A 23,583-nucleotide genomic window follows, 5' to 3' on the forward strand; every position below is an offset into this window, starting at 1 on the left:
GTGTACTGATCGGACAGGTAAGGGGCTCGAGTACTGATGGAATAGATCGTACAGGTGAGCACGTGTATTGATCATACAGGTGAGGGCTCGAGTACTGATGGATAGATTGTACAGGTGAGCATGTGTACTGATCGGAGAGGTGAGGGCTCGATTACTGATGGAATAGATTGTACCGGTGAGCATGTATACTGACCGCACATGTGAGGGCTCGAGTACTGATGGAATAGATTGTACAGGTGAGCACGTGTACTGACCGCACAGGAGAGGGCTTGAGTACTGATGGAATAGATTGTACAGGTGAGCACGTGTGGTGATCAGATAGGTGAGGGCTCGAGTACTGATGGAATAGATTGTACAGGTGAGCATGTGTACTGATAGGGCAGGTGAGGGCTCGAGTACTGATGGAATAGATTGTACAGATGAGCATGTGTACTGATCAGACAGGTAAGGGGCTCGAGTACTGATGGAATAGATCGTACAGGTGAGCACGTGTATTGATCATACAGGTGAGGGCTCGAGTACTGATGGAATAGATTGTACAGGTGTGCACGTGTACTGATCAGACAGGTGAGGGCTTGTGTACTGATGGAATAGATTGTACAGGTGTGCACGTGTACTGATCGGGCAAGTGAGGTCTCAAGTACTAATGGAATAGATTGTACAGGTGAGCATGTGTACTGATCGGGCAGGTGAGGGCTTGAGTACTGATGGAATCGATTGTACAGGTGAGCATGTGTACTGATCGGGCAGGTGAGGGCTCAAGTACTGATGGAAAAGATTGTACAGGTGAGCATGTGTACTGATAGGGCATGTGAGAGCTTCTGTACTGATGGAATAGATTGTAAAGGTGAGCACGTGTACTGATCGAGCAGGTGAGGGCAGGTGAGGGCTTGAGTAATGATGGAATAGATTATACAGGTGAGCATGTGTACTGATAGGGCAGGTGAGGGCTCGTGTACTGATGGAATAGATTGTACAGATGAGCATGTGTACTGATTGAGCAGCTGAGGGCTTGAGTACTGATGGAATAGACTGCAGCGTGCACTCACTGTACAGGTGTTCACGTGTACTGATTGAGTAGGTGAGGGCTTGAGTACTGATGGAATAGACTGCCGCGTGCACTCACTGTACAGGTGCGCACGTGTACTGATCGGGCAAGTGAGGTCTCAAGTACTAATGGAATAGATTGTACAGGTGAGCATGTGTACTGATCAGACAGGTGAGGGCTTGAGTACTGATGGAATAGATTATACAGGTGGGCATGTGTACTGATAGGGCAGGTGAGGGCTCGTGTACTGATGGAATAGATTGTACAGATGAGCATGTGTACTGATCGAGCAGCTGAGGGCTTGAGTACTGATGGAATAGACTGCCGCGTGCACTCACTGTACAGGTGTTCACGTGTACTGATTGAGCAGGTGAGGGCTTGAGTACTGATGGAATAGACTGCCGCATGCACTCACTGTACAGGTGTGCACGTGTACTGATCGGGCAAGTTAGGTCTCAAGTACTAATGGAATAGATTGTACAGGTGAGCACGTGTACTGATCGGGCAGGTGAGGGCTTGAGTACTGATAGAATGGACTGCTACGTGCATTCACTGTACAGGTGAGCAGGTGTACTGATCTCACAGGTGAAGGTTCGTGCACTGATGGAATAGATTAATGCATGTATTTATTGTACAGATAAGATCTGAGGGACGTACTGATTGGACAGGAGGAAAGATGTAGAGAGAGTAGGCCTGGGCAGTAAATTCCGTTCCACTCGTGAAATTTGGGTAATTTCGCATTCCACGGAGAACGCGGGATTGCCAAAAATTACGCGATCCGCGGCTTAGCGGACTTTTTTGCTTGTTCGCGCTTTCAAATTGCGTGTCTGCGAGATATTGCTCCATGAGCACGCACACAGTGTTCGCGAACAGGAAAACAGCACCGTGAACGGGCAGAACAAGAAATTCCGCATGTTCGCTGAACTTTTGCGTGCTCGCTGAGATTTTTTACCATTTTGTGGAGCTTTCCATAGCGCGACTAAGCAAATTCCACCCACCCCTAACAGAGAAGCCTGCTGATTGGACGTGTGACAGCAGTACAGAGTGGACAGGTGGAAGAATGTACTGACTAGAAAGCCAGGCCTCACTCATTGTGCAGAAGAGTGAGGTACTAGTTGGACAGGTGCTGTTTACTGATTGGGGGGCAGTTAAGGACTGCATTTATTGTACTGGTCAGGGCGGATACTGATTGGACGGGTAAAAGGCTGCCCTGATTGTACAGCTAAGAGAAGACTCCGACTGAACAGGTAGGAGAGGATCCTGATTGGACGGTCTAGACACACCTCATAGCACGTGGCCAGACAGGGTGGTTGGAAGACTTGGGTAAGGGGTGCACTGGGGCCTCTAGGGTTTGGGTAGGGGGTGTCCAGCACATGTCCAACCCAGATGTTCAGGTAGCTACAGACTGTACATTTAGAGTCATTGGGCCTGATTCACAGAACTAACTTAAGACAAAATCCTAAACTTACTACTTATGGTATTCACAGAAGTTAGGATTTTGTCCTAAGTTTGACTTAAGACAAACTTAAGACAGACTTAAGACAAACTTAAGAAAAACTTAAGACAAACTTAAGACAAACTTAAGACAGACTTAAGACAGACTTAAGACAGACTTAAGACAAACTTAAGACAAACTTAAGACAAAATCCTAACTTAAGTCTGTCTTAAGTTTGTCTTAAGTCTGTCTTAAGTCTGTCTTAAGTCTGTCTTAAGTTTGTCTTAAGTCTGTCTTAAGTTTGTCTTAAGTTTGTCTTAAGACAAAATCCTAACTTCTGTGAATACCAAAAGTAGTAAGTTTAGGATTTTGTCTTAAGTTAGTTCTGTGAATCGGGCCCTTCGATTGTAAAGTTTGCACACCCCAGGTGCTTGGTTGAAGTAGTTGCACCCCCCAGTGTAAGGTTGTAAAGGTCGCACACCCCTGTTGTGAGGGTCTAAAGTTTGCACACCCCTGGTCTCAATAGTTGCATGTTAGACCTGGCACCTTGGCGTGAGTCTCCCTTCCACTTTTTGTCGCTGTGCCTCATGTGTTTTTATGGTGTTGGCCATTCAGAGCACTGTGCCACTGCCAACCAGTGCCACAGTGCAAGTGCTCCCTATGTAAAATGTATATGTTGGTTGGATTCCATGATTGGCTTATTTGGTTTACTATCAGACCCCCATAAAGTGCACCAGGAGTGCCAGGGCGTGTAAATACAAATGCCGCTGGTGGGCTCGCAGCACTGGTTGTGCCACCCACAGAAGCGGCCTGGTAAAATGTGTCTAGGTCTGCCATTGCAGAACCTGCGCGCAGTCTGACATGCTGACTGGGCAAGTGCACACTCTTGCCAGTCCTTAAACCTTCCCTTAACTTCATATTAGTCACCCCTATGGCAGGCCCAAGGACAGGGTGCATTGTAAGCATAAGGTAGGACAAGCCCTGATGTGTGTGGCATGTCCTAATAGTGAATGACAGCCATTTTCGTTTTTCACTTTTGTAAGGCTACCCTGTTTTCATAGGCCAGAATGGGCTGTTAAGATTGTTACATCCTATGATCCTAACAGACCCAGGGAACGTGGTAGAAAATCGAGTTTAGTATGCCTGAACTCAGAATAATAAGGTACATCTTTTAGTTAGGGTTATTTTATTATACTGCGTTTGCAATTGCCACTTTTAGAAAGTTGGCTTTGCTTGCCTAACCATTTCAGCCCGCCTCTGTGTGATGTGTATCTGCTGTCTGGCTTGTGTGAGTGACAGGGCTGGGGAAACCCAGATGGGCAGGGCTAGGTAGCCTGGTGGTGAATAGGAAGATTGACATCTAGATGGGTGGGAGGAGTACACCTGGACTCTGAATAGGGTTGTGCTCTGCCACCACAATGCTGGCTCCGCCCCCTGTGGAGCGTAAACAAAGTGCTCAGAAACCGGACTGGACTAGGCAAGGGCCCCCCTGGCCTGGCAGAACAAAAGAATTGCTGTATAAAAGTAGGAGCCCTGCTCCCACGAAATTAGATCCTGTCCTGCCAAGAAGAAACCTCTGTCCGACCTGAAGGAACTGGAAAAGCTGCATGGAGGAGTACTGTCCCTGACCTGGGGGATTGGCCTGCAGTGGTTGCCTTGCTGCTGAAGAAGAGGAACAAAGACTAAAGAGACTTTTATCTAACTTGTGCTGAAGATCTCCAAGGGCTTGTGAGTGAGCTTGAACGAAGTCCCAGGAATAGTGGACTTCACCGCCGTGGAATCGCCTGGGAAAACGGACCGTTTTCCTCACATCTTCGCTTCAACTGCTGTGTACGCCTCGCTGATCGCGGCGTACTCCCTGTGAGCTGATATCCCGCTGTCCAGCACGAACAACGCGTCTGTGGCCCCTCTACGAGCCGTAGCTCGCACCGTGAAGGAAGGTACTACCAGCACGAGCAACACGAGTTATCGCCCCTACGAGCCGTAGCTCGCACCGTAACGAAAGGACATCACCGTACCAGCTCGCACCCCCCTACGGACCGTACTATCACCGTACGCGCCTCTCCCCTGCTTTGGGAAAGGCCGTGGTACGTGTGGTGGTCACGTGCGTCTCCCGTCCGGAGCGTACTGTTCGCCTCTCTCAGCAGCCAAAGTGAAGCCCAGTGATCCCGGTACGTCACGTACCCGAACGTCTGGCAGTACGGACCGTACTCTTGCCCCGTCCCCTGAGCCGCGCACGCCCAAGGTCTCCCGTACCGTAGTACGCGCCGCCCGGAGGACTTCGCACCGTACTATCCGCCTGCTGCCAAGGCATTGTCCGTGACGAACTCACCAAGCATCAAGGTACTGTGCCCGTTCACGCCGTAGGGCGTACGCTTCACCTGAAGCGCCTGCAGTGCGGGTACGACCCGTCCCAAAGCCTGTGTCTACCGCGTACAACGCGTACAAAGAGGGACGATGCGCACAGAACTGTAAAAGTACGCTAAAACCAAGAACTCTTTGAAAATAAGTATTGTGGACTGTTTAAACGTCATTTGGTCTTGTGCTAAGCCTGATTATTCTATATAAAGTATTTTTGATATATATCCTGTGTGGAGTCCATTTGTGGAGGGTCACTGTATTACTGTGTGGGTATTTACAAATGCTTACCCTAAACGCCCTGAGATAACGCCTTGTCTGCTCGCGCCAAGCTATCTAGAGGGTGAGCAGGGGTGATTATTAGAGTGTATCCCTCTACCCTGACTGGAGGAAAGGTTCCCTGCTTGTCACAAGTACCTACCTGTGCCAACCAGAAAACCCGAGGCCCGATTCACAGAACTAACTTAAGACAAAATCCTAAACTTACTACTTTTGGTATTCACAGAAGTTAGGATTTTGTCTTAAGTTTGTCTTAAGACAAACTTAAGACAAACTTAAGACTGACTTAAGACAGACTTAAGACAGACTTAAGACAGACTTAAGTTAGGATTTTGTCTTAAGTTTGTCTTAAGTTTGTCTTAAGTCTGTCTTAAGTCTGTCTTAAGTCTGTCTTAAGTTTGTCTTAAGTTTGTCTTAAGTCTGTCTTAAGTCTGTCTTAAGTCTGTCCTAAGTTTGTCTTAAGACAAACTTAAAACAAAATCCTAACTTCTGTGAATACCAAAAGTAGTAAGTTTAGTATTTTGTCTTAAGTTAGTTCTGTGAATCGGCCCCCTAGAGTCAAACATTGGGGGTCAGCGGTGAGGATTACGAATTTGCATTTGTGATACATACACAGTGATTGGTGAACGCCACATAGTGAAGGCAGACCAATAGCGCAACCACTTACTTTAATTCGCATTTTTCTGGGAAATCGCCAGTTGTTAAAAGAATCATGCCTGGTTCAAGCGTTGTGGAGAGAGCAGAATCTGTAGTCTCTGACATTGAAGGTATTAAATGGGAAGAAGAGAGACTAGAGAGCTACACCAAGACCCAGCTGAAGGGCTTCTGCAGGAAGTTCAAGGTCCCCACTGTTGGATGTAGGACCAAAGCAGATTTTTTCAAGGCGCTGAGGGCCTGGGTGGAGTCAAGGAAACCCTCTAATGATGTGGAGGAAATTGAGCGGTCAGAGAGCATCGCTAGCTTGGGCAGAGGCCTGTCGCCAGAGGAGTTGGCCGACAGGAAGGAAACCAGAGCTCATGAGGTAGAGATGGCGAAACTAAATGGACAACTGGAAATGGAAAGAAAAAGGCTGGAAATGGAAAAGAGAAAAAGCCAAATGGAGCATGAGATGAAATTGAGTGAGCTGGAGTTGAAAGCCCAGGGCTAGGGAAGCACTCCCTCTGGTGGCAGCAGACCCCCAGTGCAGGGAGAGTCCAGAGTGTACATACCCAAAGATGTAGTGAAGGAATTTTTTTTAAATGATGACATAGGGCAGTGGTTCAAAGCCTACGAAGTAGCCATGTCCTCCCACCGGGTCCCTGAGAAGAATTGGGGAGCGTGGTTGTGGGGGCGGTTCTTGAGTGAAGGGCGGGACACACTGCTAGATTTGCCCTCAGATGTGTATAACTCTTTCCCCCATATGAAGGATGCTTTAATGGCTAGGTATGGGTTAACTCCTGAAATGTATAGGCAGAGGTTCAGGGGTTGCACTAAGATTCCCAATAGTACGTATGTGGAGTATGTGACTTTTTTTTGCAGAGCAGTGGATGGTTGCGTAAAGGGTAGCAAGGTTGATAATTTTCAAGGGCTTCTTGATTTAATGGCATGGGAGCACTTGTCCAGTAATTGTTTTCCTGAGCTACGCCAGCACCTGATTGATAGTAGGCTGACTAACCCTAGGAAGCTTGCTGAGGAGGCGGACCGCTGGGTCAGTACCAGGGTCCACAAAGGTCCCGTGGGAGACTCCGCCAAGGCTGGGCAGGGTCCCCAGCAGAAGAGTGGGGGGGACAAGGGAAAACAGAGGGAGTTCCAGAAGAGGCCCCAAAGTAATCCCCAAGGGAACCAAGGGAAAGGTTGTAGAGGTTGCAGACCCCTGGTGTGAAGTTGTAATATTTGCACACCCCAGGTGTGAGGTTGTAATGGTTGCACACCCCTGGTTTGAGGTTGTAATGGTTGCACACACCTGGTGTGAGATTGTAATGGTTGCACACCCCTGGTGTGAGGTTGTAACGTGTGCACACCCCTGGTGTGAGGTTCTAATGTTTTGCACACCCCTGGTGTGATGTTGTAATGGTTTCAGACCCCTGGTGTGATGTTGTAATGGTTGCACACCCCTGGTGTGATGTTGTAATGGTTGCACACACCTGGTTTGAGGTTGTAATGGTTGCAGACCCCTAGTTTGAGGTTGTAATGGTTGCAGACCCCTGGTGTGAGGTTGTAATGGTTGCAGACCCCTGGTGTGATGTTCTAATGGTTGCACACGCCTGGTTTGAGGTTGTAATGGTTGCACACCCCAGGTGTGAGGTTGTAATGTTTGCACACCCCTGGTGTGAGGTTGTAATGGTTGCACACCCCAGGTGTGAGGTTGTAATGTTTGCACACACCTGATGTGAGGTTGTAAAGATTGCACACCCCTGGTGTGAGGTTTTAATGGTTGCACACCCCAGGTGTGATGTTGTAATGGTTGCACACCCCTGGTGTGAGGTTGTAATGGTTGCACACCCCTGGTGTGATGTTGTAATGATTGCACACCCCTGATTTGAGATTGTAATGGTTGCCCATCCCAGGGGTGAGGTTGTAATGTTTGCACAACCCTGGTGTGAGGTTGTAAAGGTTGCACACGCCTGGTTTGAGGTTGTAATGTTTGCACACCCCTGGTGTGAGGTTGTAAAGGTTGCAGACCCCTGGTGTGATGTAGTAATGATTGCACACCCCAGGTGTGAGATTGTAATGGTTGCATACCCCAGGTATGAAGTTGTAATGTTTGCACACGCCTGATGTGAGATTGTAATGGTTGCCCACCCCAGGTGTGAGGTTGTAATGTTTGCACACCCCTGGTGTGAGGTTGTAAAGGTTTCACACGCCTGGTGTGAGGTTGTAAAGGTTGCACACCCCTGGTGTGAGGTTGTAAAGGTTGCAGACCCCTGGTGTGACGTTGTAATGGTTGCAGACCCATGGTGTGAAGTTGTAATGGTTGCACACCCCTGGTGTGAAGTTGTAATGGTTGCACACCCCTGGTGTGAAGTTGTAATGTCTGCACACCCCTGGTTTGAGGTTGTAATGGTTTCACACCCCAGGTGTGAGGTTGTAATGTTTGCACACACCTGATGTGAGGTTGTAAAGATTGCACACCCCTGGTGTGAGGTTTTAATGGTTGCACACCCCAGGTGTGATGTTGTAATGGTTGCACACCCCTGGTGTGAGGTTGTAATGGTTGCACACCCCTGGTGTGATGTTGTAATGATTGCACACCCCTGATGTGAGATTGTAATGGTTGCCCATCCCAGGGGTGAGGTTGTAATGTTTGCACACCCCTGGTGTGAGGTTGTAAAGGTTGCAGACCCCTGGTGTGATGTAGTAATGGTTGCACACCCCAGGTGTGAGATTGTAATGGTTGCATACCCCAGGTATGAAGTTGTAATGTTTGCACACGCCTGATGTGAGATTGTAATGGTTGTCCACCCCAGGTGTGAGGTTGTAATGTTTGCACACCCCTGGTGTGAGGTTGTAAAGGTTTCACACGCCTGGTGTGAGGTTGTAAAGGTTGCATACCCCTGGTGTGAGGTTGTAAAGGTTGCAGACCCCTGGTGTGACGTTGTAATAGTTGCAGACCCATGGTGTGAAGTTGTAATGGTTGCACACCCCTGGTGTGAAGTTGTAATGGTTGCACACCCCTGGTGTGAAGTTGTAATGTCTGCACACCCCTGGTTTGAGGTTGTAATGGTTGCACACCCCTGGTGTGAAGTTGTAATGGCTGCACACCCCTGGTTTGAGGTTGTACTGGTTGCACACCCCTGGTGTGAAGTTGTAATGATTGCACACCCCAGGTGTGAGGTTGTAATGGTTGCACACCCCTTGTGTTAGGTTGTAATGGTTGCACACCCCTTGTGTTAGGTTGTAATGGTTGCACACGCCAGGTGTGAGGTTGTAAAGGTTTCACACCCCTGGTGTGATGTTGTAATGATTGTACACCCCAGGTGTGAGGTTGTAATGGTTGCACACCCCTTGTGTTAGGTTGTAATGGTTGCACACCCCTTGTGTTAGGTTGTAATGGTTGCACACGCCAGGTGTGAGGTTGTAAAGGTTGCACACCCCTGGTGTGATGTTGTAACGATTGTACACCCCAGGTGTGAGGTTGTAATGGTTGCACACCCCTCGTGTGAAGTTGTAATGGTTGCACACCCCTGGTGTGATGTTGTAATGGTTGCACACCCCTGGTGTGATGTTGTAAAGGTTGCACACGCCTGGTTTGAGGTTGTAATGTTTGCACACCCCTGGTGTGAGGTTGTCAAGGTTGCAGACCCCTGGTGTGATGTTGTAATGGTTGCACACCCCAGGTGTGAGATTGTAATGGTTGCATACCCCAGGTATGAGGTTGTAATGTTTGCACACCCCTGATGTGAGATTGTAATGGTTGCCCACCCCAGGTGTGAGGTTGTAATGTTTGCACACCCCTGGTGTGAGGTTGTAAAGGTTGCACACGCCTGGTGTGAGGTTGTAAAGGTTGCACACCCCTGGTGTGAGGTTGTAAAGGTTGCAGACCCCTGGTGTGAAGTTGTAATGGTTGCAGACCCATGGTATGAAGCTGTAATGGTTGCACACCACTGGTGTGAAGTTGTAATGGTTGCACACCCCTGGTGTGAAGTTGTAATGGCTGCACACCCCTGGTTTGAAGTTGTAATGGTTGCACACCCCTGGTGTGAAGTTGTAATGATTGCACGCCCCAGGTGTGAGGTTGTAATGGTTGCACACCCCTTGTGTTAGGTTGTAATTGTGTTAGGTTGTAATGGTTGCACACGCCAGGTGTGAGGTTGTAAAGGTTGCACACCCCTGGTGTGATGTTGTAATGGTTGCACACCCCTCGTGTGAAGTTGTAATGGTTGCACACTCCTGGTGTGATGTTGTAATGGTTGCACACCCCTGGTGTGATGTTGTAAAGTTTGCACACGCCTGGTTTGAGGTTCTAATGTTTGCACACCCCTGGTGTGAGGTTGTGTCACCACGTGACTCTGCCCCCATCTCCTTGGGACTTTGAGGGGGCTCATGGCCAAACTTGGAGGTCGATCAGGGGCGACGTCTGCGCCTTTTATCTCCAGTCCCCGCTCCATTTACAGCTCGGAAACTAGAAATGCCAGGAGGTGAGCGGCGGGGGCGGGGAGTATTAAATATTCAGATACTGAGGTTCTTGAGACATCTGTGGGTTCACAGAACATGGCTCGTGCACGGAGCACCGGCAGCGCAACGTGTGATCTTGGCCCCAGTCCCTGCGACCTTTGTAAAGGTGTCAGATGTGGTGTGTGATCTTGGCAGCGCGCGGGAGCACGAGGGCTCGGACACTAACCATGACCTGGCTGGGCGCCCCACTCTGCGGGGCTCCCTAAAATGCTTCTCTTCCTTCTCGGACCATCCTGTCTCAGTCACCTGGGGCTCCGAGCTGCCCCCCAAGGCTCAGCCCTAGCCCTGCCCCTGCCCCTATAATCTTCGCACCACCTCCCTTGCGATGTGTATCTGACACGCCTCTCTCCCCTGTGTTACCTCATCAGTCCCAACCCCCCACACGCTGACACTGGTCCCCTGTGTTACCGCATCAGCCCCAACCCCCCACACGCTGACACTGGTCCCCTGTGTTACATCTTGAGCCCCAACCCTCCACAAGATGACACTGGTCCCATGTGCTACCGCATGAGCCCCAACCCCCCACACGCTGTCACTGGTCCCCTGTGCTACCACATCAGCCCCAACCCCCCACACGCTGTCACTGGTCCCCTGTGTTACATCTTGAGCCCCAACCCCCCACAAGATGACACTGGTCCCCTGTGTTACCTCATCAGTCCCAACCCCCCACACACTGACACTGGTGCCCTGTGTTACCGCATCAGCCCCAACCCCCCACACGCTGACACTGGTCCCCTGTGTTACATCTTGAGCCCCAACCCTCCACAAGATGACACTGGTCCCCTGTGCTACCGCATCAGCCCCAACCCCCCACACGCTGTCACTGGTCCCCTGTGCTACCACATCAGCCCCAACCCCCCACACACTGACACTGGTCCCATGTGCTACCACATCAGCCCCAACCCCCCACAAGCTGACACTGGTCTACTGTGCTACCACATCAGGCCCAACCCCCCACACGCTGACACTGGTCCCCTGTGCTACCACATCAGCCCCAACCCCCCACACGCTGACACTGGTCTACTGTGCTACCACATCAGGCCCAACCCCCCACACGCTGACACTGGTCTACTGTGCTACCACATCAGCCCCACCTCCCCACACACTGACACTGGTCCCCTGTGCTACCACATCAGCCCCAACCCCCCACACGCTGACACTGGTCTACTGTGCTACCACATCAGCCCCACCCCCCCACACACTGACACTGGTCCCCTGTGCTACCACATCAGCCCCAACCCACCACACGCTGACACTGGTCCCCTGTGCTACCGCATCAGCCCCAACCCCCCACACGCTGTCACTGGTCCCCTGTGCTACCACATCAGCCCCAACCCCCCACACGCTGACACTGGTCTACTGTGCTACCACATCAGCCCCAACCCCCCACACGCTGACACTGGTCTACTGTGCTACCACATCAGCCCCAAACCCCCACACACTGACACTGGTCCCCTGTGCTACCACATCAGCCCCAACCCCCCACACGCTGACACTGGTCTACTGTGCTACCACATCAGCCCCACCCCCCCACACACTGACACTGGTCCCCTGTGCTACCACATCAGCCCCAACCCACCACACGCTGACACTGGTCCCCTGTGCTACCGCATCAGCCCCAACCCCCCACACGCTGTCACTGGTCCCCTGTGCTACCACATCAGCCCCAACCCCCCACACGCTGACACTGGTCTACTGTGCTACCACATCAGCCCCAACCCCCCACACGCTGACACTGGTCTACTGTGCTACCACATCAGCCCCAAACCCCCACACACTGACACTGGTCCCCTGTGCTACCACATCAGCCCCAACCCCCCACACGCTGACACTGGTCTACTGTGTTACCACATCAGCCCCAACCCCCCACACGCTGTCACTGGTCCCCTGTGCTACCACATCAGCCCCAACCCACCACATGCTGACACTGGTCCCCTGTGCTACCGCATCAGCCCCAACCCCCCACACGCTGACACTGGTCCCCTGTGCTACCGCATGAGCCCCAACCCCCCACACGCTGACACTGGTCCCCTGTGCTACCACATCAGCCCCAACCCCCCACACGCTGACACTGGTCTACTGTGCTACCGCATGAGCCCCAACCCCCCACACGCTGACACTGGTCCCCTGTGCTACCGCATGAGCCCCAACCCCCCACACGCTGTCACTGGTCCCCTGTGCTACCACATCAGCCCCAACCCCCCACACGCTGACACTGGTCTACTGTGCTACCACATCAGCCCCACCCCCCCACACACTGACACTGGTCCCCTGTGCTACCACATCAGCCCCAACCCCCCACACGCTGACACTGGTCTACTGTGCTACCACATCAGCCCCACCCCCCCACACACTGACACTGGTCCCCTGTGCTACCACATCAACCCCAACCCACCACACGCTGACACTGGTCCCCTGTGCTACCGCATCAGCCCCAACCCCCCACACGCTGTCACTGGTCCCCTGTGCTACCACATCAGCCCCAACCCCCCACACGCTGACACTGGTCTACTGTGCTACCACATCAGCCCCAACCCCCCACACGCTGACACTGGTCTACTGTGCTACCACATCAGCCCCAAACCCCCACACACTGACACTGGTCCCCTGTGCTACCACATCAGCCCCAACCCCCCACACGCTGACACTGGTCTACTGTGTTACCTCATAAGACTGAGTGGCGGAGGGAATGAAATGGTCAGGGACAGGGTGAGGGACAGTGTGAGAGGCAGAGAGGGGCAGGGTGAGACAAGAGAGATCAGAAGGAAGTGTGTGAGGTGTATCCTGAGTGACAGACAAAGAGGTTTATCCAAATGAGGGATAACATTGCACACTGAGCCACAGAGTGCAGCAGTGAGGGTGAGTGGGTCAAAGCATGTTATTGTAGGGAGTACAGGACATAGGAAAACAAGTGAGTGAGTGAGTGAGTGAGTGAGTGAGTGAGTGAGTGGCTGCCCGAGGGACTCATGCAGATGGTTTCCAGAAGCCCTGCCTCACCTCATTCATCATACCCTGTTGGCACAGGAAGGATCTTAGCACTTAAGATAAGGAGCTGTGAGGTCTGTGCTCCATCATAGAGATGAAAGCCTCCGATGCACACGAGTACACAGGACCAAAGGGGCTAAAAATACCCCCCAGTGATGCTAAACAGCAATCCCACGTCACTTACTCCCTTCTCATCTAGTCCACATTTTTATTTCACCTGATTTATAGCGCTGCATATCACATTGCAGTACCTTTAGAGCACTATATCAAGGATAGTTATAAACACCAAGAATATGGAGAATCCAGAGAGGCCCTAATGCCCATCACTCAGTCGGGCTTTAGGCATGGGCATGGCACCAAAGATAACCTGGTGATCTTTTCCTCTTTGACCAAAGCTGTAAACCGCGAAATACCCCCTGTGCTCTATGATGCTTCGATCAATTTTAAAACCGCTTTTGCCTAAGTGGACAGAGGGACAGTGTGGCAGGAGCTGTCTAACTGGGGTATCATTGACCTCTCCCGCATACAATGCCTTCAGTATCCTGATGATACTTTACTATTCGATCACACCGCGATAGGGCTGCAGCGATCATTGACGACTCCCACATACAGCGGCTTCAGTACGCTGATGATACTTTACTATTCGATCACACTGCGGTAGGGCTGCAGCGTTCATTGACGGCTCCCACATACAGCGCCTTCAGTAAGCTGATGATACTTTACTATTCGATCACACCGCGGTAGGGCTGCAGCGATCATTGACGGCTATACAATGCCTTCAGAACACTGATGATACTTTACTTTTCGATCAGATAGCACTAGGGCTGCTGCGATCATTGATGGCTCCCACATACAATGCCTTCAGTACGCTGATGATAATTTACTATTCGATCACACCGCGGTAGGGCTGCAGCGATCATTGACGGCTATACAATGCCTTCAGAACACTGATGATACTTTACTTTTCGATCAGATAGCACTAGGGCTGCTGCGATCATTGATGGCTCCCACATACAATGCCTTCAGTGCGCTGATGATAATTTACTATTCGATCACACCGCGGTAGGGCTGCAGCGATCATTGACGGCTCCAACATCGAGCGCCTTCAGTACGCTGATGATACTTTACTATTCAATCACATCGCGGTAGGGCTGCAGTGATCATTGACGGCTCCCACACACAATGCCTTCAGTATGCCGATGATACTTTACTATTCAACCTTACCGCTGTAGGGCCACAGCGATTATTGATGGCTCCCACATAGAATGCCTTCGATGTGTTGATTATACTTTACTGTTCGATCACACCGCACTAGGGCTGCTGCGATCATTGACGGCTCCCACATACAATGCCTTCAGTACGCTGATGATACTTTACCATTTGATCACATCCCAGTAGGGCTGCAGTGATCATTGACGGCTCCCACATACAATGCCTTCAGTATGCTGATGATACTTTACCATTCGATCACATCGCAGTAGGGCTGCAGTGATCATTGACGGCTCCCACATACAATGCCTTCAGTACACTGGTCATAGTTTACTGTTCAATCACACCGCGGTAGGGCTTCAGCGATCATTGCCGGCTCCCACATAGAATGCCTACAATGTGTTGATTATACTTTACTATTCAATCACATGGCGATAGGGTGGCAGAGATCATTGATGGCTCCCACATACAATGCCTTCAGTGCACTGATGATACTTTGCTATTCGATCACACAGCGGTAGGGCTGCAGCAATTATTGACGGCTCCCACATACAGCGCCTTCAGTACACTGATGATACTTTACTATTTGATCACACCACACTAGGGCTGCAGCGATCATTGACTGCTCCCACATACAATGCCTTCAGTACGCTGATGATACTTTACTATTAGATCACACTGCGGTAGGGCTGCAGCGATCATTAATGGCTCCCACATACAGCACCTTCAGTACGCTGATGATACTTTACTATTCGATCACACCGCGGTAGGGCTGCAGCGATCATTGACAGCCCCCACATACAATGCCTTCAGTACGCTGACGATACTTAACTATTCGATCACACCGCACTAGGGCTGCAGTGATTATTGACAGCTCCCACATACAATGCCTTCAGTACGCCGATGATACTTTACTATTCAATCATACCACTGTAGGGCTGCAGCAATTATTGACAGCTCCCACATACAATGCCTTCAGTACACTGGTTCTAATTTACTGTTCAATCACACCACGGTAGGGCTTCAGCGATCATTGCCGGCTCCCACATAGAATGCCTTTGATGTGTTAATTATACTTTGCTATTCGATCACACCACACTAGGGCTGCTGCGATCATTGACGACTCCCACATACAATGCCTTCAGTATGTTGATATTACTTTACCATTCGATCACATCGCAGTAGGGTTGCAGTGATCATTGAAGGCTTCCATATACCGTACCTTCAGTACGCTGGTTATAGTTTACTGTTCAATCACACCGCGGTAGGGCTTCAGCGATCATTGCCAGCTCCCACATAGAATGCCTTCGATGTGTTGATTATACTTTACTATTTGATCACATCGCGATAGGGCGGCAGCGATCACTGACGGCTCTCGCTCTTTATTGTGTGGAAAACAAACTAGAAGTCAAATACGCAAAATGAAAACCATGGCGTGTTGAGTCAGAAACAGACATGGTGCCAAATTCAATTTTTTGATTAAGAATATAGTCCTGGAGCAAGTGACAAGCCAAATATATTTGAACATAATTTAACCCCAAAGTTGACAGCAAAGTTGTTGGTATAAACGGGCGAAGATACAAATTGGAATTGATGACAAATAAGAACTTCCTCGAAAAGCTAACACCAGTGTATGTGTGTCCCTGTATCGAGAGCTGGGGAAAGTAGCATATTTAACCAGTCCCGTGAAACTGACCATTAAAAAAGTTCTTCTGAAGCAGAGAATGAGGTGGTGTAATTCCCCTAAAAGGCAACAAATGTGGTTGTTTATCTGGTCAACGGAACAAAACTTTTGCTTGCGCAATTACAAGAAGGAAAGTCTGTCCCATATACCTCGCGTGTACCCTGAAACATTTAAGATGCTGTTGGCTGAAACCACTGATCCGAAAATTCGGTATAAGACAATGCAACACGGCGATCACTGCATGTCTGGGTGGTGTGGACCCGGAGCTATCGGTTAGATGTGTGACATTCTTTAAAGAAGCACTGAAGCTACTGAATCTACAGCCGGAGAGTTGCTCGCCATGCTACCCGCCGGAGAGTTGCTAGCCATGCTTCCCACCTGAGAGTTACTAGCTATGCTACTCGCCGGAGAGTTGCTAGCTATGCCACCCGCCGGAGAGTTGCTAGCCATGCTAGACATGCTACCTGCCAGAGAGTTGCTAGCCACGCTACCCGCCGGAGAGTTGCTAGCCATGCTACCCGCCAGAGAGTTGCTAGCCACGTTACCCACCGGAGAGTTGCTAGCCATGTTTCCCACATGAGAGTTACTAGCTATGCTTCCCACATGAGATTTACTAGCTATGCAACCGGCCGGAGAGTTGCTAGCCATGCATCCCACCTGAGAGTTACTAGCTATGCTTCACACCTGAAAGTTACTAGCTATGCTACCCGCCGGAGAGTTGCTAGCCATGCATCCCACCTGAGAGTTACTAGCTATGCTTCACACCTGAAGGTTACTAGCTATGCTACCCGCCGGAGAGTTGCTAGCCATGCTTCCCACCTGAGAGTTACTAGCTCTGCTACTCGCCGGAGAGTTGCTAGCCATGCCTCCCGCCGGAGAGTTGCTAGACATGCTACCTACCAGAGAGTTGCTAGCCACGCTACCCGCCGGAGAGTTGCTAGCCATGCTACCCGCCAGAGAGTTGCTAGCCACGTTACCCACCAGAGAGTTGCTAGCCATGTTTCCCACATGAGAGTTACTAGCTATGCTTCCCACATGAGATTTACTAGCTATGCAACCTGCCGGAGAGTTGCTAGCCATGCATCCCACCTGAGAGTTACTAGCTATGCTTCACACCTGAAAGTTACTAGCTATGCTACCCGCCGGAGCGTTGCTAGCCATGCTTCCCACCTGAGAGTTGCTTGCCATGCCAGCCGCCGAAGAGTTGCTCGCCATGCCACCCGCCGGAGAGTTGCTAGCCATGCCACCCGCCAGAGTGTTGCTCACCATGCCACCCGCCGGAGAGCTGTTAACCATTCTGCCCATTCTAACTAGATCTCACTTTGTTCCTTGACTCTTCACCTTCCAAAGCAGGCACTCAGACCATAGGCAAAATTGATTTCCCCATGAATCTGCCGCTGCGCCCTATTTTATCTAAATCATAATCTTTTGCCACAGTTTCGGACTGGCTGCAGCGTTCCACTTGACTCAGTCTAATCAGCTGGGGGCGGCTTCGGTTTGCATACCGTGCACCGCAAAAGAGTCCGGCCAGCAGAGTCCCGCTATGATGAATTTTAAAAATCCTTTTAGCTGCCCGGCCCATTGTAGGTTATCCCACTTCACTTTCAGTTGACCTCAATATGTCACACAGCCCTTTTTAGCCATGGGTTTTAAGTGTGTCCTAATCGCTTTTTTGTGTAACATCACACCCGATCAGGCCAAAAAATAAGTCTATTGTGCGGCCAGATGATCATAGCTGTCATGGGTTCCTAAATGTAGGAATTGAACAAGCTGTATTATGTTTTTGGACTGTTTATCATTCTAAAACTAGGGTGTAAACAGAGTGTCGAGCTGACGACCTGAGTTCTGGGGGCTCTGGTGAACCCTGATTATAGGGACCCATGGATAGTGACTCAGTAGAAGGCCCCCCATGCTCATGGACTCCACCCTTTCTATCCCTAGCAGCTACCTTGCTACCCCTAGCACTGATCTTTGAGGGCTTAGATGGCCGACGGGTAAGGAGCTCCCGCCGGGAGCTCCCAACCTAGGGATCGCCTTATGGCGAAAATCCCAGAGAAAAGCCCCCCATCGAACCACCACCACCCCGGGGATCTGAAGGCTACAATCCCACGATCCTCGAGGGCCTTTCCGATGCAACCGCCGAAAGAGTTGAAGCCTACCACAGTAACAAGCGACATCAAGAAAGACTACAGCCAACGGGATCCTAGTAAGGTAGCCGATTGCACGGTTGAGCTGCTAAAAAGCAGCTGAGACGAGACGGGCTGGGGATCACCCTTCCGCTGTTAATCCACGGCCATCACCTACCTTCCAGACACTGCCACGGTTACTCTGCATCCCGCTACGCCTGCTTCTCACTGGCAAAAAAACAAGCATTGAAAATGCAATAGGTCTCGCCTTTGATTAAGTAAAAGCCATTTGCTTTGCTAATGGTATTGTATAGCAAAGCAAATGGCTTTAACTTAATGAAAGGCGAGACCTATTGCATTTGTAATGCTTTTTTTTTTTTGCGAGTTGTTCCGACTGCATACATGGTACCTGCCAAACCCAGCCGTATTCCTCAGAGAGTTCGTGAAACGGCTGCCGTCATTTCTTCTCATGAGGACGAAAGTGGCTTGCTGGTGACTACAGTGCACCGACAGGAGTATGGTAGTAAGAAGGAGAAAATAATCTGTCAAATTATGTGTCCTGTTGTGAAAGATGTTTACCCCAGAGATGTTTTTTTTACAAGAATGCCATTACAGTGCAGCGCCAAGCACTGATGGAACGCACACAGGTACAGTGCCAAGCACTCATGGTAATAACACACCTTCGTGTTAATTGCAAAGTTTTATATTTACCAGTTTTCAGTCAATCCTTCACTTGGATATTTTGCAATAATGGTTGTTGTTTGTGAAAGATAAATCAGCATCAGCTACGGCTTCCTTGTATATAACGTTGAAAATGCTTCCGTTCTGAAATGATGAGACTGAAAGAACTGTAACGAGTCTCCTTGAAGTTACCTAAAACGCAGTGACGAGTGGCACTGCTGCAGAGGTAAGATTTCTTTTTTTCACCCCGAGAGAAAAAATGGAGAGCCCGATAGAGACCCGGTTTGGTAACTGCTTTATAGAACTGCCAGTGCAGAGCACCGGCAGGACCCGGCCCACTTAAAGGCCTGGCTCTCACCTGTAGGAGGATGGAACCCAGCAGGGACCACAGTTCCTGACGCACCCGTGATCACGCAGCACACACAACGCTTGCAGTAAAAGCATGCCCTAGCCGGCTGTGTCCCTGCATCTGTGGGGGACTAGGACAACTAACGGCGACACTGAGTCGCTTTTGGTGCAGGCCAGTTCATACAGAGGCCCAGAGCTCTGCACACACTACTACAAGCAAGATTAGCCAGGACGGAAGGCAACTCCAGCAGGCCAACCAACAAGAGGAAAACAAATGTAAAACCATGATGGAGTAGCGTTTACTGCAGTTTTATATAGTGCCGACTCCACACAAAGGTATTGGATAAATGTGCATGACCACCGGATAAATTACACAAGATCACATTCATGTTTTGAGGCACGGGGAGAAGTAATGTGCACAGAATCACAGGATTTTGAGCACGCCGAGATTCAAGCATGGGTCTCAAATTGGAAATTCTGCAGTTCACGGTTGTAACGCGGTCCCGAAAGTGAAAGAGGACCGCGCTGCAGCCAGAGCATGGGGATCTCTTGTCTTTATGGGGCCATATGTTTTGAAACACATGGCCCCATAAAGATAAGAAAGTGCTTTGCGACAGACGCAAAGCAGGCAAGCCAGTCCGGGTGGGCCGGCACAAAAAGCGAAAGGGAGGCAACCCAAACACCGAGGGGCAGATTTATGAGGCCCTTGCGCCTCATTTACGCCGCCGTTGCGTCACTTTTGTGACGCAGCAGCGGCGCAAATCCTACGCCATGCTGCGGGGTATTTACAACGTGACGCATCTTGGAGATGCGTCACGTTGTAAAGCCCTGCGCCAGCAGTAGGCGTACCTGTGCAGGGGGGGCGTTCCGTCGCAGGAACGCCTCCTAAAAGTGGCTGAGTGAAATCTACAAGATTTCACTCAGTCACTTTTGAGCCCATGCTGCGTCAAAACCCTGCGCCTGCTTGAAGCAAGCGTAAGGATTGACGCAGCATTGTGAAGATAGGTCCCCCCAAAGCATTGCTGGAGCTGCGTCGTGCTTGCGACGCAACTCCAGCAATGCGCCACTTTTACGGCACAGATGCGTCACGCATCTGTGCCGTTTTTGCCCCATGGTGCGCCGCATTGTAAATGCGGCGCATCCATGGTGGCGGAGCTGTGGCGCACAATAACTGGCGCATCCCTACTGATATGCAGGGATGCGCCAGTTATTATAAATCTGCCCCCTAATTTCCGATGGCAGGCCACTGTTTAACATAAACGGTGATGCCAGCCAATGGAAATAAGGGGCGGGGCTTCAAGCCCTTTTCTCAAACTCATCATTTACAATAAATCTCGACGAGCGAGCTATGCATGTGCGGAGCAACGATAGGCGAGACCTAAAAAGTGAAACTTGGATCACCTTCGAGGCGGAGGCCTGCACAGTTCCCGTGGCAGCTGCCTTGGTGCCCGAGATGTTTTCCCCGGATGAGACGGTGAGAGAGCACTGGGTTCCCGTCTGTGGCCCTCTCGCCCCCTGGTGAGTGGTTGGGGTCTGCAGGGTCTCCACTCCACCACTAAATGGAGCAGGTCCATGGGACTGGTGGCCAAGGACGGAGTCCTCCATCCTGGCGGTGGGAGACTTCGCCGGGAGCATCGCATGCAGCCTGTCTTTGTCCATTACAAAGGTGTCGGAAGCTTGGTCTAAGCCTCGCGACGCACTGCAGAGGCTCACACATGCTCCCCCATAGCTTCACTACTCGCCTGCATCCTGTGGGTAGATATGGTGGGTGCGAGCAGGGGCGTAGGAGACACTAAAATTCTGGGGGGGACAGGGACAACCTTGTGCACTTTCCAGTGACCCTATACAAATCACCGCCCGTTAAACAAATACAATTGCATACTTTCGAAGTGAAATATTGAGAAAAGCAGGCATGTAGTCACAGTTTGCATGTATGCTTTATTGTTATTTACATTCATATAGTAAGGAGAACAAATGTTTTAAAAAAACATATATATGAATCATACATCTTAATGCACAAAGCAAACAAAGGCCGCTGACTTAGGGTGGGGGCGTCGTGTTTGCAAGTGCATTATGGTTTGAAAAGTACCTGCTGCTGCATTCCTGGTCTCAAGCAATTTTCAGGCAACAATAAAAATGTGAAGATAACTTTGGTGATTAATGTTCTTTTTTTGAGAGAGATCGAAGGTTTGTCTAGTGAAAGTTTTAATTCAAAAGGTCAGTGAGTTACTGCTTTTGTCTGAGATATTCTTTTGGTATTTGAAGTTTATAAGTTAAAATCCTAACATTGAACAGTGAGCTAATAACCGTCATCAAAGAGCTGCATAAAAACTTCAATGTATAGATTAGAACGTTATGATTTTTCCCCAGTCTTTCCCTATCCTAATGTTGGAAAATGGGTTCATTAGGATAGAAATCAATTCTGATTATTGAAGAGAACCCCCCAACCATGGTGTTATGTTTTACATTCTGAGTTTGTGTTTCTCTAGTATTGCAAAGCCGCCCTGGGCACTCCCCAACTTTTTGCTGACTTGTACTGGTGGTACCTGACTGACTGACCCTGGCCTCTGCCTAACCAGCCAGTGCTATTCTGAAAGAGGCACTTAAAAATACAGTGAAAACACCTACATACACTAGGGTGCACTATGGGTTAGGGTACCCCTATGATTGGCATGACCTCACCTATAAGGCCCTAGTACATAATAGGGCAGGGGGATTAGAACTACTTTTAAGTCCCTAGAATATAATAAGCCATGGCAGTTTAGAGGCCAGCAGCCCTTTCTGCGCTTGCATGTGTGCACTGCTGAAGCCTGAGGTCAGTTTAAAAGTAGCCCTGTGTTATAGGGCTGCTTTTAAAATGCAAATTGTGCCCAAACTCGACTTTTGGGTTTGGGGAACTTACAAATTGATCAACTACAATGTTGGGGCAAAATTAAGTGGAAAAATGAAAAGTTCAAGACATGGCTACAGGACCAGGAAGGGACCCCTTTCAATGTCCATTGCTTATATCCTTTCAAAATGTATGCAGTTTGGTTTAAAAAAGACCACATCCCCAAACACAGAGCCGCATTTTATAAGCTAAAATAATTAAAAAGTTGGAAACGATCATATTAAACGTTTCCACTCTACCCATCACCCAGGTATTGCAGTCCCTTTAGGAATGGCGCACTTACCCACCCTGGGAAAACATTGTTGTTCAAAGAAAGAAGATAAAAAGAAAGTAGCGCTTTCACTGGCAAACTCTGTAAAGTGGCGCTAATGTGTGTGGGTGTAAATAACAGTCTGGCCTGTCTACTGACCACTCTGTATTGCTTTAGTAAGGTATTTAATTATTTTTTCTCTCCATTCCGAGGTTTTTCTTTTCAATAGAAAACGGTCAGAAAATGAGGACATTTACAGCCAAAGTGTTGAGCCTTTTTTGGATCAATTTCACAGGGGAACAAATAAAGAAAAGGAGAGGCGAGAGAGAGTAGCGCTGCCTCTTGAAATCAGCACGTAAGCAGGAGCGAGACAGAGACAGGAAGAGATGGAGGAATAAAGAGAGGAGGGCAGCCGCCAGAGGCAGGTCAGGAGGAGTGGACACGGTCCTTGCCATGAAGGAAAAGAGACAGCGTTTATTTTTTCTCCGTTCTCTGCCCTTCCCAGAACGGCTGAGCCTTCCTGCAGCAGAACAAAAGGCAGAGGGCGGGCGGCCTCTGACTCCAGGCGGGTCAAGTGCAGGGCCATTAGGTAGCGCTTTCGCGTGTTAATGGCCCTGCGATAACAGAAGGGAGAGGGGAAATTCTTTTGTCCCCTCGTCCCCCCCACCCTTGTCCCCCGTGTCCCCCCCACTCCAAAATCTGGGGGGGATATATCCCCCGCGTCCCCCACACTTCCTACGCCCATGGGTGCGAGGCGGCCATTTTGCCCCATCTGCTGGCCCTCTCCGGGGCCAGCTTGCTTCAGCTTGGAGAGAGAGGTCAGCCCATGGTGCTGCGGTGCCGCGACCGCAGCCCGTTTGAGAGTTTGCCACAGGATTCGAATGGGTCTGCCTTTGTTCTGGCCTGGTTGGAGATACTGGCCGCTGTGTTACCCTAATTGGTGCCCGTCTGTGAGATCTGAATTAATCCATCTACCATATGCTCAATTACCAATCCCCCCTCTACTCTTTTTGTTACGTGTATCTGTGTTTATCCCTTGTTACCACTTAATTTTTTCAAAAGTTTTAGACATAATCTATTCACTGGTCAACTGTACGTTGTTGTTTTTTATTTAGCCCTATCCTATTTATTTATAT

General features: G+C 49.9%; 1 protein-coding gene across 1 annotated transcript in view; it reads left to right on the forward strand.

Moving 5' to 3' along the window:
- MYBPC3 (myosin binding protein C3) overlaps positions 1–23,583 on the forward strand; it is a 423,360-nt gene that overhangs the window by 20,167 nt on the left and 379,610 nt on the right. The window lies entirely within an intron of this gene.

The sequence above is a fragment of the Triturus cristatus genome, chromosome 3_1 (genome assembly GCF_964204655.1).
Source record: "Triturus cristatus chromosome 3_1, aTriCri1.1, whole genome shotgun sequence".
Lineage (NCBI taxonomy): Eukaryota > Metazoa > Chordata > Amphibia > Caudata > Salamandridae > Triturus > Triturus cristatus.